The sequence below is a fragment of the Aquarana catesbeiana genome, linkage group LG11 (genome assembly GCF_042186555.1).
Source record: "Aquarana catesbeiana isolate 2022-GZ linkage group LG11, ASM4218655v1, whole genome shotgun sequence".
NCBI classification, from domain to species: Eukaryota; Metazoa; Chordata; class Amphibia; order Anura; family Ranidae; genus Aquarana; species Aquarana catesbeiana.
In genome coordinates this window covers 91,700,445-91,713,601 of record NC_133334.1, presented here as the reverse complement: position 1 = coordinate 91,713,601, position 13,157 = coordinate 91,700,445, and the positions used below count along the sequence as shown (strand labels likewise).

At 39.8% G+C, this 13,157-nt stretch overlaps 1 long non-coding RNA gene across 4 annotated transcripts in view; it reads left to right on the top strand.

The window, feature by feature from the left end:
* Positions 1-13,157, top strand: part of LOC141112198 (uncharacterized) — a 271,699-nt gene that overhangs the window by 209,551 nt on the left and 48,991 nt on the right. For all 4 annotated transcript variants that reach the window (XR_012236545.1, XR_012236547.1, XR_012236548.1 and 1 more), the window contains exon 4: positions 1,394-1,460. This is a non-coding gene — a long non-coding RNA (uncharacterized lncRNA). The remainder of the gene's footprint in view (positions 1-1,393; positions 1,461-13,157) is intronic.

The window sequence follows — 13,157 nt, the reverse complement described above, 5'->3', positions numbered from 1 at the left end:
GCTAAATGAGTGCTGCAGCAACAACCAGCTGGGAATTGGTAACATCACAGATCAATGTATATTTTTGCCAGCACACAATCAATCCTTTAGTAATGTCCAAATGCTTTTATTCAAAGAGATCACATCACAGCAAGAAAGTGCAACATTTAGGGCTGCACAGGACCCCTTCGTCAGGCCTGTGATATCTCAGGCATGCTTGACAAAGGGGTCCTGTGCAGTCCCAAAACGTTGCATTTTCTTATTGTGATGTGATCTTTTCAAATAAAACCATTTGGATGTTACTAAATGATCCATGGTGTGTTGGTGAATATGTAAGTTGGTTCCTTTTTATTTTCACTTATTAACATACATTTTAATGAACAGCAAATTTCCACCATGATGTTAGCATAGCTTCCATTATCATTAAATGCTAGACTGAATAGATCTAAACTACTACAAACATAGTATATTGTTTCTTGTAGAAATCATGGATTAGTAAAGAAATAAAGAAATGTTCTACTTTGTGTTGCCTAATGCCGCGTACACACGAGCGGACTTTACGGCAGACTTGGTCCGGCGGGCTTTTCGACGGACTTTCCGGTGGACTTTCTGAATGAATGGACTTGCCTACACACAATCAACCAAAGTCCGACGGATTCGTACGTGATGACTTACGACTGGACTAAAACAAGGAAGTTCATAGCCAGTAGCCAATAGCTGCCCTAGCGTTGGTTTTTGTCCGTCGGACTAGCATACAGACGAGCGGACTTTTCGTCCGGACTCGAGTCCGTCTGAAAGATTTGAAACATGCTTCATTTCTAGGTCCGTCGAACTATTGGGAAAAAAAGTCAGCTGGAGCCCACACACGATTGAATTATCTGACGGACTCAGGTCCGCCGGACCAAGTCTGCCGTAAAGTCCGCTCGTGTGTACGTGGCATTAGACTGTGAAAAACAAAATCTTTGCAGGGTCTCCTCATGAGCAACAATGAAACTTCATCAGAATATCAGATACTTTATTGTTCATATAGCATTTCTGGATCTCAGTAATCTGGCCCAAATATAAGAATACTTAAATGTGAAGTTATGTGCATACCCTTAATTTGAAAATCTGGAGCAAGTGAAAAACATGGGGTATTGGAAAGAGTGCTTTTTTAACACAATCCAAACACAATCCAAAGTACTTCACAAATTACAACCGCTTATTAATACTTTTAGTATGCTGTTAGACAATGATTATGAATAAAGATTAAAGTTATTCCTTCATTATTTCAAATGAAAAGTTTGTTTTGTTTTTTTTAAGTGTACTTAAAGCTGTACTTTTTGTGTGGTGTGGGTTAAATATTTGTCAGGTTTTTACTGCTTTTTGTGTCCCCACTGGGGTGATTTATCCTCTCCATTTTTGTCCCATTCAGGAAATGTCCCTTCACTTCCTGTCCTGCAGACCCAACAGAACATGAGAGGAAATCTCTCCAAAGTGAGGTAAATGGACAGTGTTCACCATAACAGTGTCAAGATTTCCCTTATACTTCTGTGAGTAACAACTCAAAAATGTTGGATTTATTCTTACTTTTAGTCCTAGTGATATGGTCACAAAGACAAATAAAGAAAGTGAACGTTTTTAGCAGGCACACAACCGCATTAAAACCTGACTGGGTTCCACCGTTCCTTCCAAAACTAAGATCCCCAAAGGCTTGTCATTTGGAATAGGAATACACCTTCTTACTGTGGTGTCAGCTCCAAATGAATTATATAATAAGCATGTACTGAGTCTGGGTAAGGTGTCAAGTATGGAGCTGGAGGTGCATAGTCAGAAGATCCTGTGCTCACATCTTTCACAATTGCAGGCCCATGTGGATGGTACCTTGGTACCAATGGTTGGTTGTTAAAGCTGCTCAGAGATCTATATTAGCAGAGCTGCTAGCAAGTGCAGTGAAATGGCCCAGGCCATTTCAAAGGTAGACACTAGGGTTGATTTACTAAAGGCAAATATACTATTCACTTTGTAACAGAATATGCCATACAGCTTAGTGAATAAGGTGAACCTCTGCTGACTTCAGTCAGCCAGTCATGTACAAACAAAAGTCCTGTTTTTTTTTCCTTGCACGTGATTTGGCATTCTTTGCAAAGTGAAGCTTCATAACATTCACTAAGCTCTGGGCCAAATTCCTTTGCAAAGTGCAACTTCATTTGCAAAGTGAACAGATGATTTGCCTTTATTGGGGCAGATTTACTAAAGGCAAATGGACTGTGCACTTTTCAAGTGCAATTTAGAGCATATTGAATGTAATGAAGCTCTGCTGATTTCCACCATACAATCATGTATAAGCAAAAGTGCTATTTTTTTATTTTATTTTGCTTGCAGCCGATTAGGTATTCTTTACGAAGTAAATCTTCACCACATTCAACAAAGCATTTGTTTGCTTTAAGTAAATCCACTCCCAAGTATAGAATAAGAGGTATTATAATTAAAAAAACAGTGATTGAAATGACTTGATGTGGAAATTAACCTATGATCAAATTTATTTTACTAAGATTGCAAAAAAACAAAAAACAAATGAACCTAGGAACTTAATTTGGCCTTGTTCCTTTTTGCTTTAGTCTATTTATCTGTTTAAACCTGAAGGAAGGTTTTGGTATGTGACAAATGACCCATGTGTAAGCTTAACATGGCCACAGGTTTACTTGGGTCTCTGTTCGGCTCCTTTGTCTCTACCCATCAGATTCTCCATACAACAATCAAAAGACAGTACAGGAGATTTACTAAAGCTGATACACTCAGAATCTGGTGCAGCTGTGCATGGTAGCCAATCAGTCAATCTAACTTCAGCTTGTTCAATTAAGCTTTGACAATAAAATCTGAAAGCTGATTGGTTCCTATGCAGAGCTGCTCCAGATTTTGCACTCTCCAGTTTCAGTAAATAACCCCCAGTGTGCGTGTTTGTGTGTGTGTGACCTTAACCTCCCTGGCGGTATGATTATTTCAGATTTTAGGTGCTGAAAGCGGTACCATTATTTTGCACATAAATTTGGCGTTTTATATTGTAGGCCTGTAATTCTTAGGAATAATTCACTTAAATATGTCCAAACAAGAGTCTAGTTGACATCCCGGGTATGATAAAGTTTGAAAAACAAAATAAAAAATTATAATATAATAAATAACTATAAATAATAATAACAAATAATAATATAATAATAATAAAAATTATTCAATAATGTAATCAAATCAAAAACACTGAAATTTGCTCAGTTGCAGAATTGTCGCTTTCGTTACTTTTAGTGTTTGGTGACAGATTTCCCCACAAATCACTATCGCTCAATTCTGCGAGTGATTCTAATTTATTATCACTGTTTTCTAGCTGGTCTAAAGCCACTCTTGATGTAAAGGGACAGTTTTGGTTGCTATGGACAATCTCCAGTTTCCAGGCAGAAAGAACAGTATTTACAATATAAAACTGCATGCAGGACAGACCACTAGGGACAAAGGGGGTGTGTAATTATTTGATACAGTACTGTAATCTGTAAGATTACAGTATACTGTATCTGTACTGTGTGTTTCACTTTTTGAATTTGCCGCCGAACTCCGTCCCCGTGCGTCGCAACGCTCACAGGGAACGGAGCTCGGCACTGTGAATCGAGCGAGACACAGCGGCTCGCCGATCATAGCGGAGAGTCATCGCAGGAACCAGGGGACAAGGTAAGTAAACTCTTCCTGGATCCTGCGATGCGATCCCAAGTCTGGCTCAGGGATACCGCTTTTGGTATTAAAAATCCACCCCGAGCCAGACTCGGGAATACCGCCAGGGGGGTTAATACCTTCTTCATTTGCTCCTTGTTTGTTTTATTTTTGCTGTCCTCCATTAGGACAGGCCAATATCCACCTTACCAGGTAAAAAGGTTAAAGCGGTATTAAACCCAACAGCATTGCTTTATATGCTGATAATACACTTTTATTTTTGGGAGATACTTTGTCTTCATTGGAGGCAGTGATGTCCTTAATTAATACATACGGCTCCTTTTCAGGCTTTAAGATGAACTGGTACAAGTGAGTTCTTTTACTGGTGGACCCCCTGGTGACCAATCTGCCAATTTCTGCTTCTCAAATTGTTGTAGTTTCTACATTTAAATATTTAGGGATACACGTCACATCACATGTGAGTACATATGTGGAGAGGAATCTGGCCCCATTACTTAACCACTTAAGCCCCGGACCATTTGGCTGGCAAAAGACCAGAGTGTTTTTTGCGATTCGGCACTGCATCGCTTTAACTGACAATTGCGTGGTCGTGTGACGTGGCTCCCAAACAAAAATTATGTCCTTTTTTTCCCCACAAATAGAGCTTTCTTTTGATGGTATTTGATCTGCGGTTTTTATTTTTTGCGCTATAAACAAAAAATAGTGACAATTTTGAAAAAAACACATTATTTTTAACTTTTTGCTATAATAAATATCCCCAAAAAATATATAAAACTTTTTTTTTCCTCTGTATAGGCCAATACGTATTCTTCTACATATTTTTGGTAAAAAAAATTGCAATAAGCGTTTATTGATTGGTTAGCGCAAAAGTTATAGCGTCTACAAAATAGGGGATAGTTTTTTGGAATTTTTATTATTAATTTTTTTATTAGTAATGGCGGCGATCAGCGATTTTTATCGTGACTGCGACATTATGGCGGACAGATCGGACACTTTTGGCGCTATTTTGGAACCATTCACATTTATACAGCGATCAGTACGATTAAAAATGCACTGATTACTGTGAAAATTTGACTGGCATTTAAGTGTTAAGTGTGTCCTAGGGAGTGATTCTAACTGTGAGGGGGAGGGGCTATGTGTGACATGACACTGATCACCGCTCATGATTACAGGGAGCTGTGATCAGTGTCCTGTCACTAGGCAGAACGGGGACAAGCTTGTTTACATTAGCATTTCCCCGTTCTTCCTCTCTGTTAGACGATCGCGGGTATCCCTGCAAACATCGGGTCCGCGAGACCCGCGATCACACTCACAGAGGTTACAGCGGGCGCGCGCCCGCAGACCGCTTCTTAACCCTTTCATCACTAAGCCTATTTTTGAAATTTGGTGTTTACAAGTTAAAATCTGTATTACTTGCTAGAAAATTACTTAGAACCCCCAAACATTATATATATTTTTTTATCAGAGAATCTAGAGAATAAAATGGTGATTATTGCAATATTTTATATCACACGGTATTTGTGCAGTGGTGTTTTAAATGCAAATTTTTGGAATAGGGACACTTTCATGAATTTTATAAAAACCAAACAGTAAAGTTACCCCAATTTTTTTTATAATGTGAAAGATGATGTTACGCCGAGTAAATAGATACCAAACATGTCACGCTTTATAATTGCACGCACTCGTGGAATGGCGACAAACTACGGTACCTAAGAATTTCCATAGCCGACGCTTTAAATTTTTTTAACGGTTACCAGGTTAGAGTTACAGAGAAGGTCTAGTGCTAGAATTATTGCTCTTGCTCTGACGATCGTGGTGATACCTCACATGTGTGATTTAAACACCGTTTACATATGCGGGCGCGACTTCCGTATGCGTTTTCTTTGCTGCGCGAGCTCGCGGGGACGGGGGCGCTTTAAAAAATTTTTTTTTTCCTTATTTATTTTATTTATTTTTATATTTATAACTTGTGTTAAAAAAAAATTCTGATGACTTATATTGCTGTCACAAGGAATGTAAACATAGGTAATAGGTGGTGACAGGTACTCTTTATGGAGGGATCGGGGGTCTAAAATGCCCATTATTGCCACCCATCAGTGCCCATCACTGCCACTCATCAGTGCCCATCACTGCCCCCCATCAGTGCCCATCAGTGCCGCCTCATCAGCGTACATCAATGAAGGAGGAAAATTACCTTTTTTTAAATTTTATAACAAAGTATAAAAATTTTTTTTTTTTTTTAATTTGGTCTTTTTACATTTTTTTTTTTTTTATCATTTCAAGTTTATTGAAACAAAGAAAGAAACATAGAAATGCACTGTACAATGCAAATTTCGCAGGTGCAACTGCGTACTTTTCGTCATTTACATAATAAACTGTTAGTGTAAAGCTCGTACAAAGGTCTCAATGATTATCAAACACCGAGGGTCTAAGGTTATTACCACTGAGTTAGCTTTGTGTCTATATGAGTTGTAAGATTTCTGTATACACTGTGTTATCCATTGTGTCAGAAACATCTTTTCAAGTATTCAGAACACTTAATATGAATGACATGTATAAGTGAGGTTTCTGTATCTATCTAAAACAATCTTTCTCACGAATAAGGGAGAAGTACATGTAAAATAGGTATATTCCAGTGAAGAGGTGAGTTAAAGGTCAGCAAGAAAGGAACAAGGTAGAAAATGTAATGAAGAAGGTAAGTAAGAGGAGGGTAGGAGGGTATAGGGTAAAGGAGACATATAGGGTACAGAGGGAAGGCACCCACCCAAGATTCCAGTGTCCTCCCCTCCCATAATTCAGGTAGGGAAATCTGCAGAATATTTGAAAATCAGCCAAGGTTGCCACGTTTTGTGGAATCGTTCAATGTGGAAGAAGTAGACAGCCAATGTAGAGGAATTTGGGATTTAGCTGCATTGAGGAGATGAATCGTCAATGAGCGTTTGTAGCGTTTAAGAGAGGAATTGGACTCAACCACGCATATGCAACAGAGGTGGCCTTGTCAATTGGAATCCCCTCTCGACATACTGACTCCAAGGCCGTCAGGGATCTGTGTAGTGTTTGAGGTTCCTTAATGTTACCTAAGTAACTTCTTATCTGGAAGTATGTCCATTGCTTCAATTGGGGCCGGTTTATTTCTGTCTTAAAGGACAACCAGTCTCTAAATTTGTTTTCGGTGTAGCAGTCTCCTGCCAGTAGGGGATCACCCTCCAGAGTCGTCTTGAGAGTCGGGTTATGTAGGCCTGGAATAAAGTCAGGGTTGTCTGTCAAGGGCGTTAAAGGGCTAGGTATTGTGGTCAGCTTTTTATGTTTAGCTAACAAGTTAAAAGTCTTCAATGTCGTGCCAGTGATCGGGTGTGTCCGGATGGCATGAGGTAGTCTTTTGAAGGAGGACCAAGGTAAGTATTTAAGCGGAAGCATGGCCAGCGTTGTCTCCAGTGTGACTCAGTCCTTCACTGAATCATGGCAATGCCAGTCTATGATTCTGGTTAAGTGTGAGGCCTGATAGTACCAGCGAAAGTTCGGGAATTGAATTCCTCCTAGGTCTTTGGGTTTGACCAGGGTGGTTAGTTTGATTCTGGGTTTTTTATGTTGCCAGAGAAATCTCGTGACCAATGTATTAAGTTCTTTGAAAAATTTCTGAGGGATCTCTAACGGTAACGAGCGGGTTAGGTACAGGAATTTGGACAATATAACCATTTTTACTATAGCCGCTCTACCGAACCAAGAAAAGAACTTCTCATTCCAATTTGTTAGATCTTTCGAGCAGTTTTTAAGAAAGGTCAGAAGGCAGATTTTAAAGATGGCGTAAGCCATATCCCCAAATATTTTAGTTTGGTCTTGTCCCACTTAAACGTCGAGTTAGCCTGCGTCAAGGTGAGCAGGCTGTCTGGTAGGGAGAGGTTCAGAGCCTCTGATTTTGTGTAATTAATTTTCAAATTGGATACGTATCCATAGTGTGCGAATTCTTGTAGCAGGTTAGGGAGTGTTGTGGTCGGTTTCGTTTAGAAAAACAATAAATCGTCCGGGTATGCAGCTATTTTGTACTCTCTATTTTTAATCTGGAAACCCTGTATTGCAGTATTATTTTGTACTGTTTTGATAAAGGGCTCTAGTGAGAGAATAATTAATAGGGGCGATAAGGGGCAGCCCTGTCTAGTCCCATTTTTAATATATACTTTTTCTGAGAGGATACCATTTATTTTTAGTTCTGCTGTCGGGTCCTGATAAAGGGCCGAGATCCAATTCAGCATGCTTGGTCCCAGACCCACCCTTCCACAGACCTCCAGCATGAAGTCCCATGCTACGCGATCGAAGGCCTTCTCCGCGTCTGTTGAGAGGAGAAAGCCCTCGATCTTCCGCTGTCTAACTGCCTGTTTTAGCAAGAGTGCTTTGGTCACATTATCTCTGGCCTCTCTGTTTGGCATAAAGCCCACCTGCTCCAAACCAATTAGTTTTGTAAGCAACGGCCCCATCCTCAGCGCTATAATCTTTGCGAACAACTTGACGTCAAGGTTCAGCAAAGAAATGGGACGGTAGCTAGCACACTCCTCTGGGTTTTTGCCATCTTTTGGTATAACCATGATGTGTGCTGAAAGGAAACCTGGGGTAACACATCTTGGTTTGGATAAGGAGTTCAGAGCATCTTTCAAGGGTTCAGTTAGGATCTCTATAAATTTATAATTTGTAATAGGTGGCGGAATATCCGTCAGGACCCGGGCTCTTGCCTGATTTTAGTAGTTTGATGGCCTGTTTAATTTCCTCTGATGTGATTGGGGCTTCTAGTAGCTCTGTATCCTCCTTAGACAAGGTTGGGAGACCACTGTTTAATATGTAATCTTGTATGATTTGCGCTCTGACCCCTGACATTTGTGGGTGTTTATGTTGTGGGGGTAGGTTATAGAGCTTCGTATAGAAAGCATGGAACTGTTTTGCTATTGCCTCTGAAGCTACTTCCAGCTTTCCCTCTGTAGTTCTGATTCCAGCTATCTTATTAATCGAGCTTTGTTCTCTCAGGGCCCTCGCCAAGAACCTCCCAGCTTTGTCGCCTGACTCATAATAGAACCGTCTCTTAAAGAAAAGCATCCGTTTAGCCTTAGAGTTGAGTATCTGCTGTAATTCTTTTTTAGCCTCTAGGAGGCTCTTGGCTGAGGCCTCTGAGAGAGATTGCTTGTGTAGCAGTTCCAGTGACTCAATTTGGGTGAATACTTTTCTAACCTGAGTGTCTCTTTCCTTTTTACGTCTAGAACCCATCTCTATCAAAACTCCTCGAATGGTACATTTATGCGCTTCCCACATTATTAGGGGGTCTACCCCAGGAGTGTTATTGTGTTTGAAAAAATCAGTGATGTTTCTCATAAGTACTGGTAGGAGTGCCTGGTCTGTCAGTAAAGACGTGTTCAGTCTCCATGTCGATTGTTGTCTAAATGTGTTCTTTAGGTCTAAAGTTAATGAAATAGGTGCATGGTCCGATATTGTTTGGGCGCCTATTTTTGCAGCCGAGATTTTCGATAGATCTCTCTGAGAGACAAATATGCAATCCAAACGAGCATATCTGTTGTGCGGTACCGAGAAATGGGTGTAGTCTCTACCATCAGGATTGAGGAAGCGCCAGGAGTCCACCAACTGGAGTTGTTGCAGGAGTGATTTGATTTTTTTCAGAATTTTATAGGTGATGCAAGTCCTACCGTTAGACGTGTCCAATAGTGGATTTAGGGGGACGTTAAAATCCCCCCCTAGTATAATGCATCCATTGGCAAACTCCTGAAGCCTCCCTACAATGTGCTGGCAGAAAGTGATGTGAGACTTATTGGGAAAGTACACATTGGCCAAGGTCAGTGGGAAGTCATTGTATGAACCCTTCAGAAACACAAATCTTTCCTCAGGATCACACAATTGTTCAGTCAGTTTAAATGGTGTGTCTCTGCCCACCAATATCGTAACCCCTTTCGACTTAGAGTCAGCTGTTGTGGCATGGAAAGCTCTCGGGTACTGCGGGGATATTAATTTGGGAATGTTGTTTGTCTTAAAATGGGTCTCTTGTAGAAACACAAACTGAGGCTTACCTTTTTTAAGTTCTCTCAACAGGGTGGAACGTCGCTCGGGGATGTTTAGACCTCTGATATTATGTGAAATCACAAGGGGTCGGTTCCCCAATGATGAGTAAACCATGGTGGTGGCAGAGGAGGAGATGGCCGGAGTTTGGACCTGCAAAGACAAAACTGTTATTTGAGGTTTGACACTGAAACTCCGCTCAGGGACACAACCTCTCTAGTTATCCGAGCGGGTGCCCTCCAACCTCTAAACAAACAGGTGTCTTAGTAAAAGAAAAAGAAGGGGGGAGAGAAAAAAGAATAGAGAATGAAAAGAAAGTTCAGCAGGAGGTTATTACAATGGGGGTCACTCTCCTAAAGCAACTAAAACGCCCCGGAAGGAGAGGTGCCCCCAGACGCAATGTAAATGTCTTCCCTTTCTCCCAGGGGAGGCAGGTAGATTTTGCGGGGTCGATGGGAGGCGACCACGGCTAGATGTAACCTAGGCTCCAAGTAGTTGGAGAACTGTGTTAACTAAATAAGAACGGTCTCAACGTGGCACACACGGTGGCTCAAACAGATAAAAGTAGTGACATTATATTGATCACACCCGACCAGGATGTGTAATGTATAAATTCGGATCTAAACGTGAAAACATGAACTCTATGAGTCTCACAGGTATAACTATAGCAAATATGTTATCGAACTATTATCTTGGTAAGTAACATTAATTGTCCTCCATAGGTATATCCCCAAACTGAGTGCACATCTATTTCAAAGCTGATCAGTCTGGATCGGTTCAGGCCAACACCAGCATAAAAAAAAAAAAAAAAAAAAAAAACCCCTCCAAAACCACCCCCCTCCCATCACACATACACAGTGCAAGAATTGATTAACATAATAATATGCCCATGAAAGCGCATTAAGACTACTTCGGAAGCACAATATACAGCATGCTATAAAACAAATAAAGATCTGTATTAAACGGTGCTTCACACAGGAGAAGAAACCGAAAATAGTTTCAAACTCATACATAGCAGCTTATATTACTCAGAATGAAACACATGGCAGTAAAACGGTTGTGTCGATCCTTAAACACTGCATTGCAGGATAAAAAAAAAATAAAAACCGCAGAGGTAATCAAATACCACCAAAAGAAAGCTCTATTTGTGGGGAAAAAATGATAAAATTTCATTTGGGTACAGTGTTGTATGACCACGCAATTGTCATTCAAAGTGCGTCAGCGCTGTAAGCTGAAAATTGGTCTGGATAGGAGGGGGGATTTAAGTGCCCAGTAAGCAAGTGGTTAATAAAATATAATCCTTCATCAATTCTAGCTTTGGCAGTAACTACAAGACGTGCTAAACAAACTATAGCTAGAATCAATTCACAAGAGGGTAGTTTTGGATGGTGGCGTAGGGATCTAGAGACACTTAGTGATGAGGAATGGGGGCAAGCTTTGAAAAAATAATTTAAGGCATCTTTATCCTCCACACAGCGTTTGACTCATTTTTTTCATCCATAGAGCCCACTATACTCCCTTAAAATTGTACTCCTGGGGTAAAGCAACTACATCAAATGGTCCAAGATGTACTACTGGTACAGGCACACTTGTACATATGCTGTGGTGATGTCCCAAATTGCATCGCTACTGGGAGTCTGTAATTGATATTTTAAATTCCGTGTGCTTTACACAAGTACAGCCTGATCCAAAAAACAGCATTGCTAGGGATTATACCAGAAGATATCCTCCCAGTTGAAGTGCATGTGATGTGGTTGAGAACTATGTATATGGCTCGTAAACGTATTCTTCAAAAATGGATATCAAAATATCCACCAATGATAGATCAGTGGATCAAAGCAATTAATCTTAATCTAAGGCGAGACATAGCTCGGTAGCTTGGATGTCTTGGTTGTCATACCTAATAGACAACGATTTAAATCTAAAATTCACTGGCAACAGCAGTTGCACATCCATTAACTATTTGGGTGTCCATTTAGAAGGTAGAGATGGTAAGGTGAAAACAAGCATTTTTAGGAAACCCATAACAGGTAACACTCTTTTACGTGCAGACTCGAGTCACAATTTTTGAGATTGAAAAGAATTTGTAGTGAGGACACGGATTACAGACATGAAGCAGAGGCTATGTTTAGACGTTTCAAAGATAGGGGTTATCCTAGTACTATCTTGCATAGAGCTATGAACATTGCTGCAAACACCCCACGAGAACATCTATTGAAAGATAAAATAAGCAATAGAAAAAGGAATCGATCATACACTAATTTCACTCTCTAAAACCCAGTTTTCTCTACTCCCTATAGTAGCGAGTACAATAAGATAAAAATTATTGTTTTGAAATATATACCAATCTTATCCAATAACCCCATTTACGCTGAAATTTTGTCTAAAGGAGTAAAAATGGTATCACGCAGAGCTCCCACTTTGGGTAGGACCCTGTCACCTAGCTTATATACAAGCAAACGCCCACAACAGCATTGGTTGCAATTTAAAGGCACCTTATGCTGTGGATCAAACGGGTGTCTGTGCTGTAAACATATCCTAAAGGGAGATGCCATACAAGTAATGGCCTCAGACAAATTTTCAAGAATTACATCTTTTATAAACTGCAACACTAAATACTTGGTATACATCATTACAATACATCATTACATTACAGGTTGCGTGATCAGTGTCAAGACCATCTATATGACATACCTAAAGATCACAACACCAATGTGGCCAGACACTGGAATAACATACATTAGAAAGATGTTTCCAGTTTAGCCATCCAAGGTGTAGAGAAAATAGTGTTACCTATCAGAGGAGATACATTTAGGGTTTTATGTAAACGTGAGGTTTATTGGATTTTTTTTCTTTAACACTAGGATACCAGCGGGTATGAATTTTGAGTGGGATGTCACTCATTACAAACTATGAGTGACAACACCCATGTTCATTACCAACTGTATCTTCTTCCTTTTCTTTTACTTTATATACAATAACATCAGCCTCTCTAACACACAAAAAAAGTTTCATCATTTGCTCACAAATAGCAATGATTGTTTTCTCTTTTGTTATTCATCATGTGTGTATGTCAGTGTCAGTCCCTTCCCCCTCTTTTTCACCATAAGATAAAAACAGACTTTTTTACTACATGATAAAATAGATTTTTCTAGAAGGCACTCGACATGTTTTCACACACGTTCACATATATGGATGCGTATACATCCATATAGAATCCATGTCATACACACTGTTTTCTCTGCTGATATCTATTGTCTTTTCATTAAACCTGCATTTTTCTGAGCATCAGTTTAAGTATTCTTCCCATTTTTTACCGTCATTTCACATTCTCATGTATACATACATACATACGTGTTCTTTTTCACGCAATCATTTGAATTAATATATTGAAAACTAGAAAAGATAAATAGAAAAGTAACCTTATATGA